The following is a 23,212-nucleotide window of genomic DNA, read 5'->3' on the forward strand; positions in this document are numbered from 1 at the left end:
GCCCCAAATGATGGCGATTTACTATTGAAAGGTAACAAAGATATTTTGCATATAAGGAAGTCAATTGTATCATGGCTATGCATCGTACAGGCTGTTTATCCTTCAAAAAAGGTACAGTAAAAACTTGAAGCACGAGGATTTGCAGCTGATGGCATCATCTGTAATGTTGGCCGCCATTTCTGTTATACCCTACGATCACAAGCATGGAGCTCACCATTTTGAACTGTTAAGAATGGCCAGCCGTTTGGATTTAGTTTGGATCCTAAAAGAGATACCAAAGGAACGGTTGGATACTTTAAAGAATGGGTTCAAAGATTGTAGTTGTAGCTGTATGAGATGTTTGCTTATCGACAGTTCTTCCATGGTCTCCAGTGATATATAATCTTTTTGTTTTTAATTCTGAATGGGTAAGAACAACCAGTTAAGAATTTATTAATCAAATTAAAGTTGTCAGAGAACTCATGGCTCTTTGCATGTACATTTTGTTTGTCTGTCTGTCTGGACATGCTACAGGATTTCTGTTAATAAGAGACTTGAAAAGTACTTTTTGTGATTAATCGGTCTTTTATTGCTCGTCACGTTTCCAAAGGGTCATGACATATGTCTTGCAATTTGTCAAAGATCTGTATCACTCACTTTGCAGCTATTACTCGATAAGGAGGAATCAGAATAAGATTAAGATTAAATAATGGCAGAGGAATAATAATACTAAGAGACAAAATCAGAACAAGGTACACAGTAGTGAATCCATGTCCTGTCTTTTAACTGAATCCATGTCCTGTCTTTTAATTTAAATATAGGCCAATTAAAGCAAAAGGACCATAAAAGTATAATAAGTATAATGGGGGCAAAGCTTTCAATATTATATGTAAAATTGGTATCTTTTGTGAATTTATTTCTATTTAATTTAATAATGGGGCGAAGCTTTCAATATTATATGTAAAATTGGTATCTTCTGTGAATTTATTTCTATTTAATTTTTTTCTTTTAATTTAAATATAGTTAAATTAAAGCAAAATATGATAAAAGATAAAAGTATAATGATGGAGCAAAGCATTTGAGTAGTGTGTGGAAAATTGGTATTTCATAATGGAGCAAAGCATTTGAGTATGGTGTGCAAAATTGGTACTTTTTGGAGGGAAATAGTCTAGTCCATTGTACAATTGAATTTAGTGAAGTTATTCCGTATTTTTTGTATTGAATGTTTTTATTAGTCAGTAGCTTTTGTTGCTGCTGAATTGTTTAATAATATTTGGGTATAAAGAGCTATGAGCATTGCCCAATCCATCGAAAGATTTGTGTTGACTTGCCTTATAAACACCTAATGTAAAAAACTACAACCATAGCCCAATCCATAAAACAATTTCTCTTCAGAATTTAGTAACTACTTATTTATCTTTCTTCACAACTGATTTTGCACAAGGTAATGAACCTACATAGAAATAAGTCTCAATTAGCGTAACCTAATTATTACCCCACACAAGTATAGGGCAGATATGTAGATGTAATATAATAAAGTTTGTAAACATTTGTAATGTTGACTCAGTTGTAATCAATATATTTGTAATAATTATCTCTGTCTCTTAGAGGTATGGGAAATAAATAAAAATATAAATAAACCACAAGTATAATAAAAAAATAACACCTCTTTTTATACTTACTCTAGAGGAATGGTAAATAAATAAAACCTCTTGTTATATTTACTCCACAAACCTCTCTCTATTTATGAAAACTCAAAAAAAAGATTTTATTTAGGTGAAGCCTATTGGCCAAATACCATGGGACAAATTATTATTAATACCATGGGCTACATACCATGAGACAAATACCATATTTATAAAAGAACTATGGTAAATAAATAAATATAAAAGAGGTATGGTAATATATATATAAACTAGAGGTATGGTACATAAATTAAACCTCTTTTCATATTTACTCCATAATGAGATTTATATTTACCAACACTCAAAAAAGAAGTTTTATTTAGGTGAAACCTATGGGTCAAATACCATGGGCCAAATTATTATTAATACCATGCAAAAAAATATTATTAACCCTAATATCAATATTAAAAGATTATTATTATTATTATTAAATCTAATATTCATATTATAATATTATATTATTATTATTATTATATTTAATAACTTTTGATTAATATAATATTAAATTTGTTATATTATAACATATATTAATATACCATGATATATATGGGAGGGAAGAACAAAGACGGAGTGATACAGGTGGAGTGATAGGGCGAGTGACAAGGGAGATGGAGATAAACTAAAGGAGAGGAGACACGAGGAACGAAGAGGGAGAGAGAGTGAGAGAGGAGCAAGAGAGGTAGAGAAGGGTAAGAGAGGGAGAGGGAGACACAAAGATGGAGGGGGGAGAGATGGAGGGAGATAGTGAGAGGATTGGAGAGAGAGAGAGAGAGAGAGAAAGAGAGAAGAGAGAGGGAGGTAGGAGAGAAAGGGTAGAGAGGAAGGACGAGAGAGGGAGGGATAGAGAGATGGAGTTGGAGGGGGAGAGAGGGAGGGAAGAAGAAAGACATATAAAGTGAGAAGTGGAGAGAGAGGGGGAGTGATAAGCGAGATATGGAGAGAGAGTGTGTATGTTTAGGGGTGAGATAAAGAGACAAAGAAGGAGAGATGGAGAGAAGGGGGGAGAGAAAGAGAGAGGGAGGGATGTAATGTGAGAGAGAGAGAGAGAGAGAGAGAGAGAGAGAGAGAGAGATGGACGAAGAGAGAGGGAGGTACGAGAGAAAGGGAGAGAGAGTAAGGATGAGAGAGAGGAATTGTGAGAGAGGAGGAGAGTGACTGGGGAAGAGAGGAGGAGAGATGGATGGATAGAGAGATGGAGTTGGAGGGGGAGAGAGGGAGGGAAGAAGAAAGACAGTGAGTGATAAGTGGAGAGAGAGGGAGTGAAAAGAGAGAGATGGAGAGAGAGTGTATGTTTTGAGGTGAGATAAAGAGACAGATGAGATGGAGATAGGGGGGAGAGAAGGAGAGAGAAGGAGAGGGAGGGATATAGTAACATAATTGGAGGGTGACGGGAGAGAGAGAGAGAGAGAGAGAGATAGGTGGGAGAGAAAAGGAGAGAGAGGAAGGTAGAGAGAGGATGTGAGAGAGTGGAGAGAGGGAGGGAAAGAAAGATGGAGTTGGGTGGGGAGAGAGGGGGAGGTAAGCATAAAGACATAGAGAGAGAAAGGTGGAGAGAGAGAGAGGGAGAGAGGAAAATAGGAGGAAAGATAGATGAAAGCAAGGGAGAGGGAGAGAAGGGGGAGATAGAGATATAGATGGCAGGTGAAGAGAGGGAAGAAGAGAGAAATGGAGAGAGGGAGGGAGGGACAAAGAGATTGATAGATATGGAGTCAGAGAGCATGTTTGTTTAGGGGGGTTGAGATAGAGAGACAAAGGAGAGATGGAGGGAGATATAAATATAGATGGAGGGGGGAGAGAGGGAAGAATATTTCTTGCACTAGATGCATTGATTTCAATGTAGATAATGATTTCTAATCCTATTTGATTGCTTGTACTAGATGCATTGATTTTAGTGTAGATATTGATTTCTAATGATATTTGATAGCTTGCACTAGATGCATTGATTTCAATGTAGATGATTTCTAATCCCATTTGATTTCTTGCACTAAATGTATTGAAATCAGTGTAGATGGTGATTTCTAATCCTATTTGATTGTTTGCACTAGATCCATTGATTTCAATGTAGATGTTGAGTTCTAATTATATTTGATTACTTTCACTAGGTGCATTGATTTCAATGTAGATAATGATTTCTAATCCTATTTGTTGCTTGCACTAAATGCATTGATTTTAGTGTAGATGTTGGTTTCTAGTCCTATTTTCTTACTTGCACTAGATACATTGATTTGAGTGTAGATGTTGATTTATAATCCTATTTGATTACTTGCATTAGTTGCATTGGTTTAAATGTAGAAGTTGTTTTCTAATCTTATTTGATTACTTGCATTAGATGCATTGATTTCAGTGTAGATGTTGATTTCTGATTTGATGCAATTGGATGTATAAGGGTACATAAGTTTTAAAGTGATTGGATTAACAATGTGCATTGATTTCAGTGTAAGCACAAAAAATTATTGACAATGTACATTGATTTTTGTGTTATAGTAATTCAACCTATTAATATTGGAGAGCAAGAGAGACATGGTATGATGTTTACTACAACAACTTGAGCTAAAGATTTAAATCGTTTACTAGTTCATCTGTCTTTTTCATATAATTGATATGAAAAGAAGACAAAACTAACAAGGGTGACAATCAGAATAGTAGAATAAAATAGTTTGAGATTGATCACAATGAAGAGATTTGTAATTGACTACATTCTTATCATTCACATTTTCTATCATTCAATACTATTATTGTCACTTTGCATTCGTAATTTTTAGTTCATCAGTTTTCATCATTAAAGTTATTAACAATATCGATCATCTCAACAAATTAAGGTAACTAAGAAATTTTAAAATTAAAATGACCAGGTTAATCTCAAACATGTTTAGCATATTTAAAATGATTATATTAATATTAGATATATTTATTAATAAAATTAATCATATCTTCGATATATTTTCCTTGGCCACACATGATTGAAAGTAGCCTAGATCCATCTTAACTCCAGATCTATCAAGCATAGAGAGGGATCAAATCTCTTGAGGTGCAAACATTTCGTCAAGTTTTGCACTCAAAAAAGACATTTGCACCTTGAGAGATTTAATCCCTCTCGGGACTTGATAGATCCAGAGTTAAGATGAATCTAAGTTGGTATACAAGTAATACACTATATCATGAAAGTATGGATAATATACATACTTATCGTAATTGAAATTTTATAAAACATGAATTTATTTAAATCTAGTATCTATTAAAAATTGAAAAAATCAAATCTTCTAAATTATAAATATTTAGAAGAAAATAATATATTAATATATATAATGTGTATGTATATAAAATATGATATTATTATTAAAAACTATATTAACATAAATTTATTTCAATAAAAAGGGGATAAAATTCAAATTTGTGAAAAATCTATAATATTGAATATACTAAAAATGGCAAAACAAAACATTTACATCAAAGCCCTTGAAATTAAACTAATTGTTAAAATAAGCTTCTTTGATATTGGCTAGTGGGTTATTCCTAAGATCATATGAATAGTAGAGTATTCATATTCCTGAGATCATAGTATTCATATTCCTGAGATCATATGGAATATTCGTTGGTTTGATACACCAAAAACACTTTGATTATTATGTACCATTATTCACATTTGATGTTAAAAGTCTCGATCTTTATATTAAAAGTTTTGTGGCTTCGCTTATATACATCGGTTTGATACACCAAAACACTTTGATTATTATATACCACCTGTTTTGGTTATTATATACCACTATTCACATTTGATGTTAAAAGTCTCAATCTTTATATTAAAGGTTTTGTGGCTTCGCTTATATACATCTACGAAAATACTAAAGGTTTTGTGGCTTCGCTTATATACATCTACGAAAATACTAAAGGTTTTGTGGCTTCGCTTATATACATCTACGAAAATACTAATAATAATATATATTCTTTTGAGTAATAATAATAATGAGTTTTGAATATTTAACAATATAAAAAGATTTAATAATTTAAAATGGAAATTTATTTATTGAACAAAAACATATATGTTAATCTTAACTCATAATGCACTTATATTTATATTTGAAAATTTATTACTTTAGCCTTACTTCTTAACTTATATTAAATAAAAAAACAACATTTAATTCATGTTCATCAGTAAATATGTTGAATTACATGTAAAATTTATCTACAGGTAAACATAAGTGCTCAAAGTTTGGAGGTGATGTTTCCCACTTGAAAATTTTACATGATGAAGAAGATTCCATTGTCATACATTCTTACACTTAGTATCTATTACGCATCTATGGGATAACTTGACCTTCGGCTAATAGACACCATATCTTCATATCTCTGTTCAGAGGCATATCTACTATACATCATAAGGATAAATGACCTTCCAACAAATAAAAGATATAGACCTTAACTTTGATGTCGAGAAAAGTAAGAAGAAAGCAAAGTAAATTTAATTACAACCTAATGACAAGTTTTTCAAAGTTTTTTATAGTTTTATAATTGAAATTGAAGCTTCATAAGAGAACTAAAAGATGGAAATTGGATTTTAATCACACTTTATTACACAACATAATATATCAGGATGTAGTTTCATGAGGTGATTTTTGGATATTTTTAGTAGTTTGCCACAACGAGTCATATGTGTAACACAAAAACTCCCAATGTTAAAGATTTCAAAGGAGAAGAGCAATGCAAAAGAAAATATTAAAAGGATATTTCAAAAGGGTTTTTGAATTCCATCCTTACTTGTGTAGAACAAGAGAGACATTCCTCATTCAACGCTACCAGGGCACAAATTTCTTTAGTAGCATGAAGAGGAAGAATAATAACAATTCCCACAAAAACTTTGCAAAGGAAAATGGTTCTCACACCATTATCGTTGGAATAAATAAGCTAGATAACTTAGTTTTCTAACATTAGGGTTAGGATGGGAGGAACCTTTATAAAACTTGAATAAACCCATATAGTCATGTGGTTAATTATGGATGTTGAGAAAGTATTACCAAGAGAGATATTTTGTCCCAAATTGAAAGCAAAAAAAAAAAAAAGGACTGAGAATTCTATGAAGTGGTAATTAACAAAACTATAAGGTAGGAATATATATATTTCCTGGAAGACATTCTAGTCGCCGCTAGCCATGAATTCAACAAAATGGAAATTATTTCCCTCTCAACAAAACAAGAAGGAAACCCATTTCAAAGTGATGCACAAGGAAACATTATTAATTAAATACAAGTCAGTGCCATTTTGGAGCAAGTTACATGCGTTAGTTAGATCCATATTCAAAAAATCCTTGAAACCATGGAGTCGAAGAGCCACTAAGAAATGAATTTTGAAATTTTTTGTAAGTTAAAACACACTAAGGAAATGGCCTAGTAATAACCACACAAACACAAGAATTTAGAAAAAATGGGCTACAACTAACTAGATTTATAAACAAGTATGAAATTACATTTTCTTCCTCAGCGAAAATGAATTAGGTTTGTGCAGTCACGTTGCCTTCAGAACCTCCATCGTAAAAAAACAAATTGGCTATGGAGGACTGAGTTATCTTTCCCAGTTACAAAGTAGTACCATGGCTTCATTGGCCAAACCAATGGAACAAAATGAGGGTGGAAATTAGGGTTGGGGTTTTGAAATAACACTCAACAAATTCCACCTTCTCATTTCGAAGTCTCAATCCAAGCCATTGGTGGTGCGATCATACCTAGGTTTGATAAGGTCACATGGAATGGGTACCATATTGTTCTTGTCGAATGTTAGGTGTAGTCTAAGGCTAGGCATTGTATGATCTATATCCCATATAGAATAAAAAATGTGGCTTAATATTGATTGACAATTGTGTGGTTGGTGTTTACTTGGGGATTTTAAACTCAAAGTGTAGTTGTTGACTGATGATTTTCGATATCTGGGTTGACATGTGGCATTTGGGTGATGATATCTAGTAATTGAACTAGTTTACAACGCTTGGTGTGTTGTGCATCAAGTCTAGATTTTGGTGTAGTCTTAACATAAGTTTTGACATAAGACGACTGACAACTGTACATAACAAGATGAAATATGTACGGCTGCCAATAAATTGGCATCATTTTGCAATAAAACCTAAACCTCCTAAACTAATCAAATTGAAAAAAAAAAATATTTCAAAAAAAATTTAATTTAGTTTATAATGTTAACTTTATCAAATTGTTTTTAATTTTTTTACAACCATCCATTAATCAATGGTCAACTCAGGAATTGATTGCATTTATGCTTTGCCTTGCAGCAAGAATAATAAGAGGGATAATAATAATGATTGTCTCCTCACCTTTCATTGTTAGGTGAACCATTCTTCTTATGATGCACTCTAACAAGATTTATCTAATTCATATAGTTACTTGTCCTCAAAATATCATATTGAATCAAGTGCTTAAGTAAGTGCAACCTTAGCACTAGGACCTTGATTGAACACCCCCCTTCTAATTATCCTCCCACTAGATTTTATCTTCACTCACCTCGAGTGTTAATCCTTCATATAGTTCTTCCTTGTCCTCTATTGAGGACTCGGATTGCTTGAGCACCCTCTTGTTCAACTTTAGGTTTTTTTCATTCTAATCCCCCCTTGTACAACACACTCTGGGTTGATCAAATAAAAGGCTCAGTTGATGGTGTGCTTTGATCTGATGTTAAAGTCATTGTGCTCAATCTCAAATGTGAAAAGGTAAAACTGTTTAGAAGAGTTTTGAATCAAGAGATCACATATTGGCTCACGATAGATCATGTTTCAAAATCTCTTGAGAAAGCGCTTACTCGTGTGAGCAAGAGATCACTTTCTTCCTCAAGAGACCTGGGTATGATCAGTTGAGAGGAGGATTCCATATCTTGAGTGATCTCTTGATCTCTTCACTCAAGACCTACTCTTCTTCTTTTAACCATTGATTCTTTGATTTTTGTTCTTGCTCTCATCAACTCAGATATCTAAGTTCTCTAGAATCTTCTCTTGATCAAGTTGTTCAATCAATCAAACAAAGATCATGGGCAAGCACTCAAGAGAAAGATCAACCACACAAGGAGTTGTAACAACAATAAACATCAATAATTTTCAATCTAATCCTCCTTTTAATTATTCTTCTTTTTGAATGAAAAATGACTTCCACCTTTGAATTTTGATAACAAATTTTAGCCTTTAACCTTTGCATGATGATGTCATGTTGAAGTGATCATGTGGGAAACCATGGACCCCAAGAGTTAGGGTCATATGGCATGGCCATATGGCTGAGTGAATTGGGTTGAGTGCAAATCTGAAGGCCACATGAATAAGGTCACATGGCTCGTGTAAAAAAAGGGGGGTTAAGCCCATATTATATGAGTAACATCATATGGAACATTGATCGACTCAAAGACACATGGGTCCACATGATACGCATATATATAACCAAGCTATCATTTTATTATTATCATTGTTATGTTCTAAATTTAAAAATCCTCTTTTAAGCTGCACGAATTGTATATTAGAGATGTTTCCAAATTAGGGTAGATAAGATATCTTTAATGGAATTATAAAGGTCGATTAAAGTAGCCGATGAAGTCCAGCATTATGAGGACTTTTAATAAACTCAAGAATATTGTAATTTTGATCTTTAATTGCTAATTTTGTAAAATATTGTAATTTTAATTTTATTGCCAAATCTATGTTTTGTAGCAATGGTTGAAGAAATCGTGATAAAAAATGTCGAAATATGAAGTTTAACAGTAACATAAAAATGTAGGACCTAATTCCATATGGTTCATTCCATTATATTAGCTTCCATAGCATCGGTAAACATTGACATGGTGGTTTTGGGTTTCTTTAACTGGGGCCAAGTTATTAAGTAGATACGTGCATTGCTTTTAATGATTTTTAGGTAAAATTTTGTGGAGAATTATAAATTTGTTGGTTTTGAGAGTTCAGATAATCCACATTCTGCATTTTTCTTTGTCTACATTTCGAGTCTAGAACAAGACTCATCATCAGGACTTGAAATTTATTTGAATAATAAATATTTCTCATCATAAAACTTTTCCCAAAATTATAGTTTTATTTGATTAATATAGATTAAGCTCTAAGGCTATTTTAAAACTATTCAAATATAATTTAAGAATTTCATGCCAATCTTAAAACATATTATACATTTACTCAAATATTATATCATCATAAAAAGTTTACGTATTTACAAGTCACTTCATATTATTTTCTCTGATCCAGGTGGATATTGGTGGCCACTTGCCTATTCCACCTAGAAGTCTAGTCAGTTTCATCTTTTCCTTGATTATAGCAACATTTTCTATTTTTAAAAGTTTTTCGGGTCCTGAACTTCTGGAGCTGTTTTGACCCCTTAAACGACGTTTTTTTTGAGGTCTGCAATAGGATTGTAGATGTTGGAAAGGGGATGGGGAAAATAATGCATTATTCAGAGAGATATTTCCAACGAGGTATCGTATGCACCAAATGGAGAACATATGACCAAGTTACGACCCCAGGAAGTTGGCTGCCAAATTAAACCCAACGGGGCCCACAAACTCTTGATGTTTCATCTCCCGGGGTTAAGGGTTTGGTTGTCTAGTGTTTTCCCTTATTTTTCAATAATACAATTTCCCTTGAGCGTAATTGGAACATAATTTAGAGGCATGTAGCCGCCACATCTTTTCTCAAAGATAAGCTACAATCACTCGAGTTAGTGTATGTGCATTCTGTATGTAAGAATATTTCAATTCTTTGATATTAATGAAATGAAGTTTTATTTCTACTGCATTTTAATTTTCATGTGTATATCTGTATTTTGTTGTGTTCCTGCATAAGTCTAGATCAGTGGTATGAGAGTGGTCTTCTCTTTCTCCTTTTTTCTTTGCCTGTCCCCAACGAGGTTAGGGTATAATGAGTTATGGCTCGAACTGGTTGAACCTTTGCAAGACCAACCTCAAAAAACTCAATGGCCTCCCATGGATGAATAAAATAAAGACGATGGGGTAGGAGATCCTTTCAAAATATCAACAGAGGAAGCCATCGAGCAATAGAGGAACGCGATGATGGATAACTTTGCCCAGATCCTTTGGCAGCTAGTAACCCAAAGTTGACTCATATTCATTCAACAAAAACTCTGGAGGCACCACTCCTTTTAAGGTACCATTTAACTTTGACATTCCCATATTTGAAAGTCGGATAGATGAAAACGTCGTAGATAGATGGTTTTATCTCTTGGAAGGATACTATTCAGTTCATGACTTTTCCAATTGCTAAAATATTACTTTTGTACTCCTTAAAGCTGTCCCACATGTCAAGGACTGGTGGGAAACCTATTGTGAACAAAAGGACGAGAGGAAATACTCATTGTTTTTAGCCTCACCCACTTGAAATTATTTCTAAGACGTTATCAAGGAACAATATTACCTTATCAAAAGCTATGAAGATAAATACATAAAGTGGAGCACGTTGCGGCAGGGAAGGTACCAAGATGTGCCAAAGTTCATAAATATTTTCCATGGCCTTCACATGAAGCTGGGTATCAAGGATTATGAGTAGCATTTAATACTCAAGTGTCGTGGATGTCTACACAATTAAATCTAGGACTAGATGGAGTTCTTAGCCATCCCTCACTTGGCACCACCTATTGATATGATATCAATATCGAGTAGAAATTTAAATAGAAGAAGTGAGACTTTGGATCTATGAATTCGAAGCAAGGGAGAAGCACCCACAAACCATAGAACAAAGGACAAAGAAAAGGCGGGTCAACCCAGGACAACCCGTCAAAACCACAAGCGAAGGATGACACCATGAAGACAAATAAGCACATAGGGAAATGGTGTGAGTTCCATAAGAGCCCCACTCATAACACAAGTGAGTGTCAGGACAAGTAGTCACTAGTGGCTGAGCTGAAGGCCTCTGAATGAGATGCATGTTTCGACTCTGAGTCTAAAACCAACAAGGGGAATGACAAAGGGAAACAGATTATTGATACGGTGCCTAATTCCACTGTTGCCACCACCAAGATCCAAAAGGTTGAGCCCAAAGATCCAGAGGAGGGGGAGAAACTATTCCACTCACAAATGTGGGTGAAGGGTTCTTCATTGCAGTTCATTGTTGATAGCAGGAGCCAAAAGAAACTCATCTCAGCAAAGGTTATGAAGTGGTTGGGCTTGTTGAACACACCACACCCACATTCGTACACCATCGGGTGGCTTCACTAAGGGCAAGATCTCCATGTCAACCAACAGTGTTTCCTTCCCTACACCATCAAGCCCTTCACAGATGAGGTGCTCCACTTGATATTTGTATTGTATTATTATTCCAACCATACTTGTGGAAGCTTCATACTGTGTATGAGTCTAGGCATCACACTGTACTTATTTCGTTGGGAAATACGTTATATAGGATAACAAAGGCAACAATGCCTACTACCATCTATTTGATCTCTACGAAGCAATGCAGTAAGATCATTTCCTAGGCTGAGAAATTTTTCTTCGTTATTATTCGTCCCCATGGTAAGAAGAAGACTATGGCCACATCCACAACCTCTAGACAGGGATTCTTTGCACAGAAACCAAGGATAATTTTAGGGGCGAATGTTCGCCCTTTGGCGAAATTAAGGGGTTTTAAATTTTTAGTGGGCGAATATTTTGTATCATAGTACATCTTTACAAATCACCTCAAATAGCCCACCTTATTTTAAGGGAGAGGGTAAAAAAGGTAAATTTAGCCCTTGAAATTAGGACTTACAACCTTCCATTCGCCCATTTTCAAGAACAGGTTTTATTTAAGTGAATCCATTCGCCCATTTTCAAGAATAGGTTTTATTTAAGTGAATCCTATGGGCCAAATACCATATTTATAAAAGAGGTATGGTAAATTAATAAAAATATAAATAAATGAGAGGTATGGTAAATAAATAAAACATTTTTTATATTTGCTCCATAAGTCACCTTATATACATGTAAGGGTGTAAACAAATAAAAATATAAGTAAATTGGAGGTATGGTAAATAAATAAAATGTCTTTTTATACTTACTCAAAAGGTATGGTAAATAAATAAAAATATAAATAAACTAGACCTATCGTAAATAAATAAAACCTCTTTTTATATTTAGTCCATAACCCTCGTTCTATTTATGAAGGCTCAAGAAAGAGGTTTTATTTAAGTGAATCCTATGGGCCAAATACCATATTTGTAAAAGAGGTATGGTAAATTAATAAAAATATAAATAAACTAGAGGTATGGTAAACAAATAAAACATTTTTTTTATATTTACTGCATAAGTCACCTTATATTTACGAACACTCAAAAAAAAGGTTATATTTAGGTGAAACCTATGGCCAAAATACTATGGGACAAATACCATGGACTAGATTGTCATTAATACCATGCAAAAAACGATTATTAAACCTAATATTGGAATTAATAAAAATAAAAATGGCACATGGTATTGACCCATGGTATTCACCAAAATGGCACATGGTATTGACCCATGGTATTCACCTGGAATGTAGCCTATTTAAATAGGGGAATTAAACCAGCATGTAGCCTATGCTAAGATTCACTAGGACTTTACAAAGTTTTATTATTTAGTGAAAGACTCGCCAAGATCTTACAAGATTTTATAATTGAGTAAAATATTCTAATAAAAATAAAAATGGCACATGGTATTGACCCATGGTATTCACCAAAATGGCACATGGTATTAACCCATGGTATTCACCTAGAATGTAGCCTATTTAAATGGGGGAATTAAACCAGCATGTAGCCTATGCTAAGATTCACTAGGACTTTACAAAGTTTTATTATTTAGTGAAAGACTCGCCAAGATCTTACAAGATTTTATAATTGAGTAAAATATTTGCCATGCGTGGTGAGAGATTTGCCAAAAAATTATATATACATATTATATTATTGATAAAATCGCCTTCCATTTTTCCTATATACCATGGAGATTCGCCCATTTATTATATTTATAAATTTAGGGGGGTTCTTAAAATTTTCCTTGACGGAAACAACATATAAAAAAGTTCGTGGAAGAGTATAGGGACATCTTCACGTCTTGTGGGTACCCTTACACTGTCAGGTCAAACACTCCATCTATTTGACCCTGGTTGCGCCACTACCCAACAGACTGATCTACCAATGCTTTGTTCAGGAGAACGATGAATTAAGAGGTAGATTTAGGAGTTGTTTAAGAAAGGATGCATCAGGCCAATTTCATCACCTTGTGGAATATCGATTGTGTTGGTACAGAAGAAATATGGCACCTAAAGACTCTCTATTGACAATCAAGTGCTGAATAAGATCACTGACTGAAATAGGTATCCAATCCCAAGGATTGTTGAACTTTTGGACCATCTCAATGGGGTCAAATATTTCAACAAGATTGACTTGAAGTCTAGGTACCACTAGGTACCAATTGAACCCTTCGATGTGTGGAAGACTACCTTCAAATCCAAGGAGGTCCTTTTTGAATGACCAGTCATGCATTTCGGGTCTATGAATGCCCCCGTAACCTTCATGTGGTTAATGGGTGACATCTTGTGTAACTTTACCAATTCGTGAGATCCTGATCTTCAGTGAGAGTTCGGAAGAGAACATACACCATATCTGACAGGTCCTCTAAAAATTGCAACAACAAAAATTGTTTGCCAATTTGGAGAAATGCACTTTTGGCATGACCTAGGTTCAATATATGTGGTACATCATTAATAAGTAGGGTTTGCATTGTAAGAAACTTATATACTATAGAGCAATGTTACACATAAAGTATTGCATAAACACAAACAAAGAAAACACATAAAACAATAGAGACACAAATATACATGGTTCACCTAGTTTGGGCTAGTTCCATGTAGAAACAACCAATCCTTTTGTTTATATTTTCCATCAAAATGAAGAGATACAACCTACAACAGATCTGCTATAATTTCCTCTTCACTCTCACGCAGTCTCCTCTCTCTTTCTCACTTATAATACACATGTACGCAGTCGCAATACAATTCCCTCATATATAACGAGAGGTTTCCTTCTAGGGAAAAAACCTTAAATTAAACATAACTTCTACTGTCATATCATTAACCTAATGAATAGATCATATTGACGTGGACGGGTGGACAGTCTTCCTGGGTTATATATCCGACTGAAACAAAGACCTCTAAATAAGGAAGATAATCAGGCTCCACACCCAACATGCATGTGGACCCAACCAAGATATAAGTTATTTGAGATTGGTCAGCCCCAACCACTCTAAGAAAGCTCCGCAACTTTCTAGGTCTTTCCAAATTCTATCATAGGTTTGTGTTGGGATTCTCTCATATCACTTCAAATTTGAGTCAAGTCACCAAGGGCAGAGAGAAATCAAAGTTCTTTTGGTCTGAATGCCGACATATGGCATTTTTCGAGTTGAAGAATCACCCCCTCGTCGCTAGTGCTCACATTATATGCCTTGCAACAACCATTTGGAATTGAGAAATATGCATCTCACTATGCTATTGGTGCAGTTCTTACCTAGCAAGGGAATCTAGTGTCATATCACAGTGAGACACTTTCAGATATAGTTCGAAAGTATCCCACTTATGACAAAGAGATGTATCTATTATGAAGGCTTTCCGACAATGGAATCATTACATTTTGGGGAAGAAAACGGTAATCCACGTAGATCACCAACCCCTACAGTTCATAGAGACACAATGGAAGTTGTAGAATGATCGCCATAAAAAATGATCCACATATCTGCAACAGTTCCATTTGAATATCAAGTACAAAATGGGTAGCACCAATAATGTTTCAAACTATCTTAGCCAACCATCAATCATGTAACTAACCACTATTCTCGACTCTTGTGGACATGAGTCTTCAAAGTGGATGCATCTTTACAAGAGCGATCCAAAATTCAGCGATACCCTCCAAATTCTCCAAGAAGGAAAGAAATTTATAGATTTTCACCTCTAGGGTGCACTGTTATGCCACATCGGATACGTCTATGTTCCTGCAGGTGAGCATTCCAAGATGATTTCAGAAGCGCACTACAATTGGTTCGCTTGATACTTCACTGCCTATGCCATTTCCAAACCAACGATCAAGAAGCAAGGCCTATATACTCCTCTACCTACTCCTAGTTAACCTTGGGAATTCATCTCCATGGATTACATGTTGGACCTTCCTTCTACTAAGCATGGAAACGACTGCATTTTCATTGTCGTCGAAAGATTCTCTAAGATGGCCATTCTCATGGCTTGAAATAAGAGTATCACAACAAAATCAATTGTTAATCTCTTCTTTGAACGAGTGTGGGTACATTTTTGGATCCCATAGTCCATTATCTTAGATCAGGACAACATATTCTTGAGTACATTTTGGTCAAGCCTCTAGTCAATTCTAGATACAAAGCTCACTAAGTCCATGACCTTCCAACCCCAAACTGATGGCCAAATAGAGGTTGTCAACAGGATGATTGTGCACATTTTTCATATGTACAACTCAAAGCATCCATGCACATGGATGAAAGTCTAGCTTATTTCCAACACATCTACAACAATACTCTCCATAGCTCCACTAGCCATATCCCTTTTAAGGCAAGGTTTGGATTCTAGCCACTCTGTCCCATTTATGTGGCCATACCATTTCCATCTACTCAAGCAGATTTGGCTCATGTCCAGTCTGAAGTTGACCAGGCTAATAACTTCATTGATCTCATTCAGCACATCTACCAACAAGTCCATGAGATATTATACTGGGCCAATGCTAAGTAGAAGCAGCGTCATGATCAACATCAAGTGCCACACAAGTTCTAGGTGGGTGATAAAGTTTTGTTAAATTTGCAGAAGGAATGCCTCGATGGTCCCCACTACAAGCTTCACCCACTCTTATATGGTCTATAAGACATCATCAATTTTGTAAGGGAAAATTACTTCAAGCTTAACATTCCATCTTTCCTTAGTTTCCACCCATTATTCAATGTGGATCAGTTGTGACCATAATTTCCTCCATTGTTGGACACATCTGACATCATGGAGCAACTAACACCAACAAAGCTCAACCCAAGTTGCATTGAGTAGGCCACAATTGACAAGATCATGTACACACAGATTAAGAACACTCTCCAACAGAGGATCCAACTATATCGAGTTGTCAAAGACACCAATTCCTTCGCCTAGGCAAGTGGTTCACTAGGGACCAGTCACCAGGTTCAACAGAAATTTCCTCACCTCATGAAGGCTCTACATACAATGGGGAGGGGGGGAACTGATCCAAGTGGATATTGGTGGAAACTCACCTATTCCACCTAGACCTCGAGTCAGTTTCATCTATTTCCTTGATTATTGCAGCATTTACTATTTTTAGTAGTTTCTCGGGTCCTGAATTTCCGGAGTAGTTTTGACCCCCTAAACGGTGTTATTTTGAGGTCCACAACATGCCCGTTGCCGTAGGAATGGAATTGTGGAAAATCATCTAGTACTTAGAGAGATATTTCCAATGAGGTATCGTATGTGCTAAACATAGATCCTGTGACCAAGTTACAACCCCGGAAAGTTGGCTGCCCAACTAACCCCAATGGGGCCCACAAAATCTTGGTTTTTCATATCCTTAGGTTAGGGTTTTGGTTGTTTATGGTTTTCCCTTGTTTTTCAATAATAAAAAGGCCCTTGAGGTTCATTGTCACACAGTTCAAAGGCATGTAGCCACCAAATTTCTTTTCAGAGATAAGATATCATCGCCCAAGCTAGTTTATTTCCATTTTGTATGTAAGAATATTTCAATTTTTTTTATATTAATGAAATTAATTTTAATTTCCGTTGCATTTATGTGTTTATGTGTATATCTGTATTTTGTTGCATTCTTGCATAAGTTTGTATCAGTGGTATTAGAGCGGTTTTCTCTTTCTTTGTTTTTATTTTTCATATTATCAACAAGGTCAGCGTATAAGGAGTTGGGAGCAAGGGAAAGGCACCCCAAAACTACAATACAAATAACAAATCCAAGGCCGAGAAACCCAGGACAACCTGCTGAAGCCTCAAGTAAAGAACAATACCATGAAGACAATTAAGGACACAGGGAAATGGTGTGAGTTCCATAAGAGACCCACTCACAACAGAAGTGAGTGCCGGGCCAAGCAATCACTGGTGGTCGAGTTGAAGGATTTCGAATCACATGCATGTTCCAACTGTGAGTCACAAAATGACAAGGGGAATGACAAAGGGAAGCCGATTATTGATGCGGAGCCTAGTTCCACTGTTTCCACCACCAAGATTCAGAAGGTTGAGCTCGAAGAAATAAAGGAGAGGGAGTGGATCTTCCACTCACAAATGTGGGTGAAGGGTTCTCCGTTGTAGCTCATTGTCGACAGCGGAAGCCAAAAGAACCTCATTTTTGTAGAGGTCATGAAGTGGTTGGGCCTACTAACAACACCACACCTGCAACCATAAACCGTTGGGTGGCTTCACCAAGGGCGAGATCTCCATATCAGCCAATAGTGTCACCTTCCCTACAACATTAATCCCTTCACAGATGAGGTATTGTGTGATGTTGCTACTCTTGAAGTTTTTGATGTATTATTAGGCCAACCATACTTGTGGAAGCCTTTGGCTATGTTTGAATTTAGGCCTCACACTATCATTATTTAGTTGGGAAATAAGTTATACACGATACCGGAGGTAGCACCACCTACCTCCATCTCCTTGATCTTTGAGAAGCAATGCAGCAAGATCATTTCCTAGACAAGGAAATTTGTCTTCCTTATGATTCATCCTCGAGGAAAGAAGAAGATTGTGGCCGCATCCACAACCTCTAATCAAGTTTCCTCCACACGACAGCAGTAGCTGGACAAGGTCATGGAAGAGTATAGGGACATCTTCATCTCACCCGTAGGGGTACCCATACACTGTCAAGTAAAGCAACCCGTACACTATCAAGTAAATCACTCTATCGATTTCACCCTGGGTGTGCCGCTACTTAACAGACTGATATACCGATGCTCTGTTATGCAGAACATAAAAATTAAGAGGCATATTTAGGAGTTTTTGTATAAATGACACATCAATCCAAGTTCATCTCCTTTTGGAAGCCCAAACGTGCTGGTACAAAAGAAAGATAACAACTGGAGGGCTCGCTATTGATTTTCGAGTGCTAAATAAAATCACTGTACGAAATAGGTATTGAATCCCATGGATTGATGACCTTTTGGACCAACTTAAGGGGGCAAAATATTCCAGCAAGATTGACTTGAAGTCTGGGTATCACTAGGTACCAATTGAACCCTTCGATGTGTGGAAGAATTCCTTCAAATCCAAGGAGGGCCTTTTCGAATGGATGGTCATGCCTTTCGGGTTGAGGAATGCCCCTGCAACCTTCACGCGGCTAAAGGGAAGACAGATTGCAACCCTTTACCCGCTCATTCATGATAGTGTACCTAGATGACATCCTGATCTTCAACCAGAGTTGGGAAGAGCACATACACCATATCTGACAGGTCCTCCAAACCTTGCGACAATACAAATTGTCTGCCAATTTGGAGAAAGGAACTTTTGGAATGACCCAATTTCAATTTCAATTTGAATAGGGTGTGCATGTGGACCATGCCAAGATATAATTTATTCTCAATTGGCCAACCCCAACCACTCTAATAGAGCTTTGCATATTTCTAGGTCTTGCTAACTTATCTTGCAGATTTGTGTTGGGATTCTCTCATATCACTTGGCCTTTGATTCAAGTCACCAAGGGTGGAGTGAAAGAAAATTTATTTTGGTTTGAATCCAAACAGAATACGATTGAAGATTTGAAGCATCGCCTCTGCTTCCACTAGTGCTCACATTACTAGACCTGCAAAAACCATTGAAATTGAGACAAACACCTTCGACTATGCTATTGGTGCAGTTCTTACCCAACAAGGGCATCCCGTGGAATATCACAGTGACACACTTTCAGATGTAGTCTAAAAGTATCCCACATATAAAAAGAGATGTATTCTATTATGGAGGCATGCTGACAATGGAAGCATTGCATTTTGGGGAAGGTATACAGACACAAGGGAAGTTGCAGAATGATCGCCATCATAAATGATAACTAATCTAAAATAGTTTCATTTTAACATCAAGTACAAAAAGGACAACACCAATAATGTTGCAAACTTTCTCAGTCGACCACCAGTCATGGTGCTGACCACTCTGCTCGACTCTTGTGGACACAAGACTTCAGGGTGGCTACATATTTACAAGAGCGATCTAGAATTCGATGAAACCTACCAGATGCTCTTGGAAGGAAAGCAAGTTCCATATTTTCACCTCAATGGCACATTGTTATGCCACATGTGATACCTTTGTGTTCCTATAAACGAGCATGCCAAGATGATTTGGGAAGCGCACTACAGCTAAGTCATTGGACACTTCACGATAGAGAAAACAATGACACTATTGTAAAAGCATTTTTATTGCCCAAACCTTTGAAATATGTTGGGAAATACATCGGATCCTACACTACCTGTGCCATTTCCAAACCAACAATAAGTAAACAATGCCTATATACTCCTCTTCCTAGTCCTAGCTGGCCTTGGGAATCCAACTCCATGGATTACATGTCAGGCCTTCCTTCTACTAAGCATGGAAATGACTGTGTGTTCGTGGTCATCAACAATTTCTCTAAGATGGCCATTATGGTGGCCTGCAAAAAGTGTATCACAACAAAATCCACTACTATGCCTTCTTTGACCAAGTGTGGGTACATTTTTGGATCCAATAGTCTATTATCTCAAATCGAGACAACAGATTCCTGAGTACATTTTGGTCAAGCCTCTAGTCAATGTTGGATACCAAGCTCACTAAGTCCATGACCTTCCACCCCCAAATTGATGCCCAAACAGAGGTTGTCAACATGATAATTGTGCACATATTGTACATGTACAACTCAAAGCATGCATGTAGATGTGATGAAAACTCCCCTATGTCTAGCATAGCTACTATAGAGCTCTCCATAGATCCACTGGCCACAAGCATTTTCAGGCGGGGTAGGGGTTCCAACCATTATGTCCCATTGATGTGGCCATGCCATTTGGAGCTACTCAATTAGATTTGGCTTATGTATAGTCTGAAGCTGAATGGGATAACAGATTCATTGAGTGCATTCACCACATCTACCAGCAGGTCCATGACATATTGGACAAAGCCAATGCTAAGTATAGTAATCATCATGATCAACATCGAGTGCCACACAAGTTCCATGTGGGTGACAATGTTTGGTTACATTTGCAGAAGGAGTGCCTCATTGGGCCCCACCACAAGCTTCACCCACTCCGATATGGGTTGTACACCATCACCAAGGTTGTAGGGGAAAAATCTTGGAGCTCAACATTCCATCATTCCTTGGTATGCACTTAGTATTTCATGTGGATCGGTTCCGATTATACATTCCTCCATTGTTGGACACATTCGACGTCGTGGAGTAGCTGACACCAACAAATCTCAACCCAAGTTGCATTGAGCAGCTCACAACTGATAGGATCATGGGAACACATATTAATAACACTTTCCAGTAAAGGATCCAACTATATCGAGTTGTCAAAGTAGACTAACTCATTCACAAGGGAAAGTGGTTCACTAGGGATCAGGTTCAACTGAAATTTCCTCACCTCATGGAGGCTCTGCACGAAATGGGGACCATTTATTCCTAAGGGGGAGGACTGATCCAGGTGGATATTAGTGGTAACCCACCTATTCCACCCAGTCCTCCAGTTAGTTTCGTATGTTTCCTTGATTATAGCAACATTTATGACCCCAATGGAGATCATATGACCAAGTTATGACCTCGAGAAGTTGGATGCCCAACTAACGCCAATGGAGATCATATGACCAAGTTATGACCCTGAGAAGTTGGCTTCCCAAATAAACCCAATGGGGTCAACAAATTCTTGGCATTTCATGTCCTGGGGTTAGGGCTTTGGTTGTTTAGGGTTGTCTCTTGTTGTTAAATAGTAGAAATTCCCTTGAGCCTTATTGTTACACAATCTAGAGGCATGTAGCTACCACATCTCTTCTCAGAGATAAGCTACCAACACCGATTTAGTTTATTTACTTTCTGTATGTAAGAATATTTTAGTTATTTGATATTAATGAAATGAAGTTTTATTTTTGCTGAATTTCTATGTTTACGTGTATATCTGTATTTTGTTGTGTTCTTGCATAATTCCAGATTAGTGGTACTAGAGCGGTCTGCTATTTTTCTTTTTTTCTTTGCATGTCCCCAATGAGGTCAGGATATAAGGAGCTAGGGCTCGAACTGGGTGAAGCTCTGCAATATCAGCCTCGCAAACCCTGATGACCTCTGATGGTAGAAGAAAATAAAGACAAGGGGGCAAGAGATCCTTTTAAAATATTTCTCAAGGAATCCCTCGAGTGCCAGAGGAATGCAATGATGGATAAATTTTCCCAGATGCTTCAGCAGCTACACACAGGTGATGCATCTTCATCCAACAACCACTCTGGAGGTGCCACGCCTTTTAAGGTACAATCTAACTTTGACATTCCCATATTTGAAGGCCAGATAAATGCACATGTCGTAGATAGATGGTTAAATTTATTGGAAGGATATTTTTCAGTTCATGACTTTTCCAATCAGGAAAAGATTATTTTTTCACTCCTCAAAGTGGTCTCACATGTCAATGACTAGTGGTAAACCTACTATGAACAAAAGGATGTTGGCATTAAGGGTGATGTGATTTCCTTGATGACAACCTAATTGATGAGTTGTCCTTTGATGGAAACCTACTTGATGAAGATGTCAATAGGATGTGTCTACATATGATAGAGAATTTGGTCAAAGGCATAACAGTGTTGAGACAGAGATATGATAAATAAGAAGTTTCAAGAAGTATACGCAGGTTCTATTGAGAAAATCCGTGTACACATGCGAGTATGGAGAAGAAAAGGTGCATATATTTTTTGCACCATGGTATTCTAAATACGAAGGGTCCTTACCATGGTATTTCTTCGTCGTATTGAGCCCAACAACAAATGTTTTGATCCTGTCTAAGAAACATCAACCGGAGTATAGTTTTGACCTATGTTATTGGCTAAGGGATAAGCTATATAAGGAGTTGAAGATCAAAGAGGTATATGTGTCCAAGTGATGAATAATTTATGAATAGTTAGATCTGAAGAAAATATGCATGTAATGGGATGTTGATGTTTTCCTTAATATAAAACTAAGTATGCACCTATGAATTTGATGATGGATTAGATCCAATAGATTTGAGATCACAATCTTGATTATGCGCTGATTTGATCTATGTTGGTAATATCTTGACGCATAATTTTTCTATGTATGTCCAAAGCTAGGTATGTGTGAAGTTCTGTAATACAATGAATTTTTTGTGCCAGTAAATGTCAATCTATACATAGTTTTTATAGCCTGAAAGGTGTGTACACACGCGAGTGTGATACTGGTAAGTCGTGTATCTATTCTGATCTATACAAAGCACGTACATAAATTAGGGTTTTGATGAAAATGATGTTTGATCAGTTTAATTATTCTTGTTGTATTTTCTATTGTGTATCA

Source organism: Pinus tabuliformis, chromosome 5_2 (assembly GCF_031772625.1).
Source record: "Pinus tabuliformis cultivar Carrire ecotype Pingquan chromosome 5_2, CPIR1, whole genome shotgun sequence".
Taxonomy (NCBI): Eukaryota; Viridiplantae; Streptophyta; class Pinopsida; order Pinales; family Pinaceae; genus Pinus; species Pinus tabuliformis.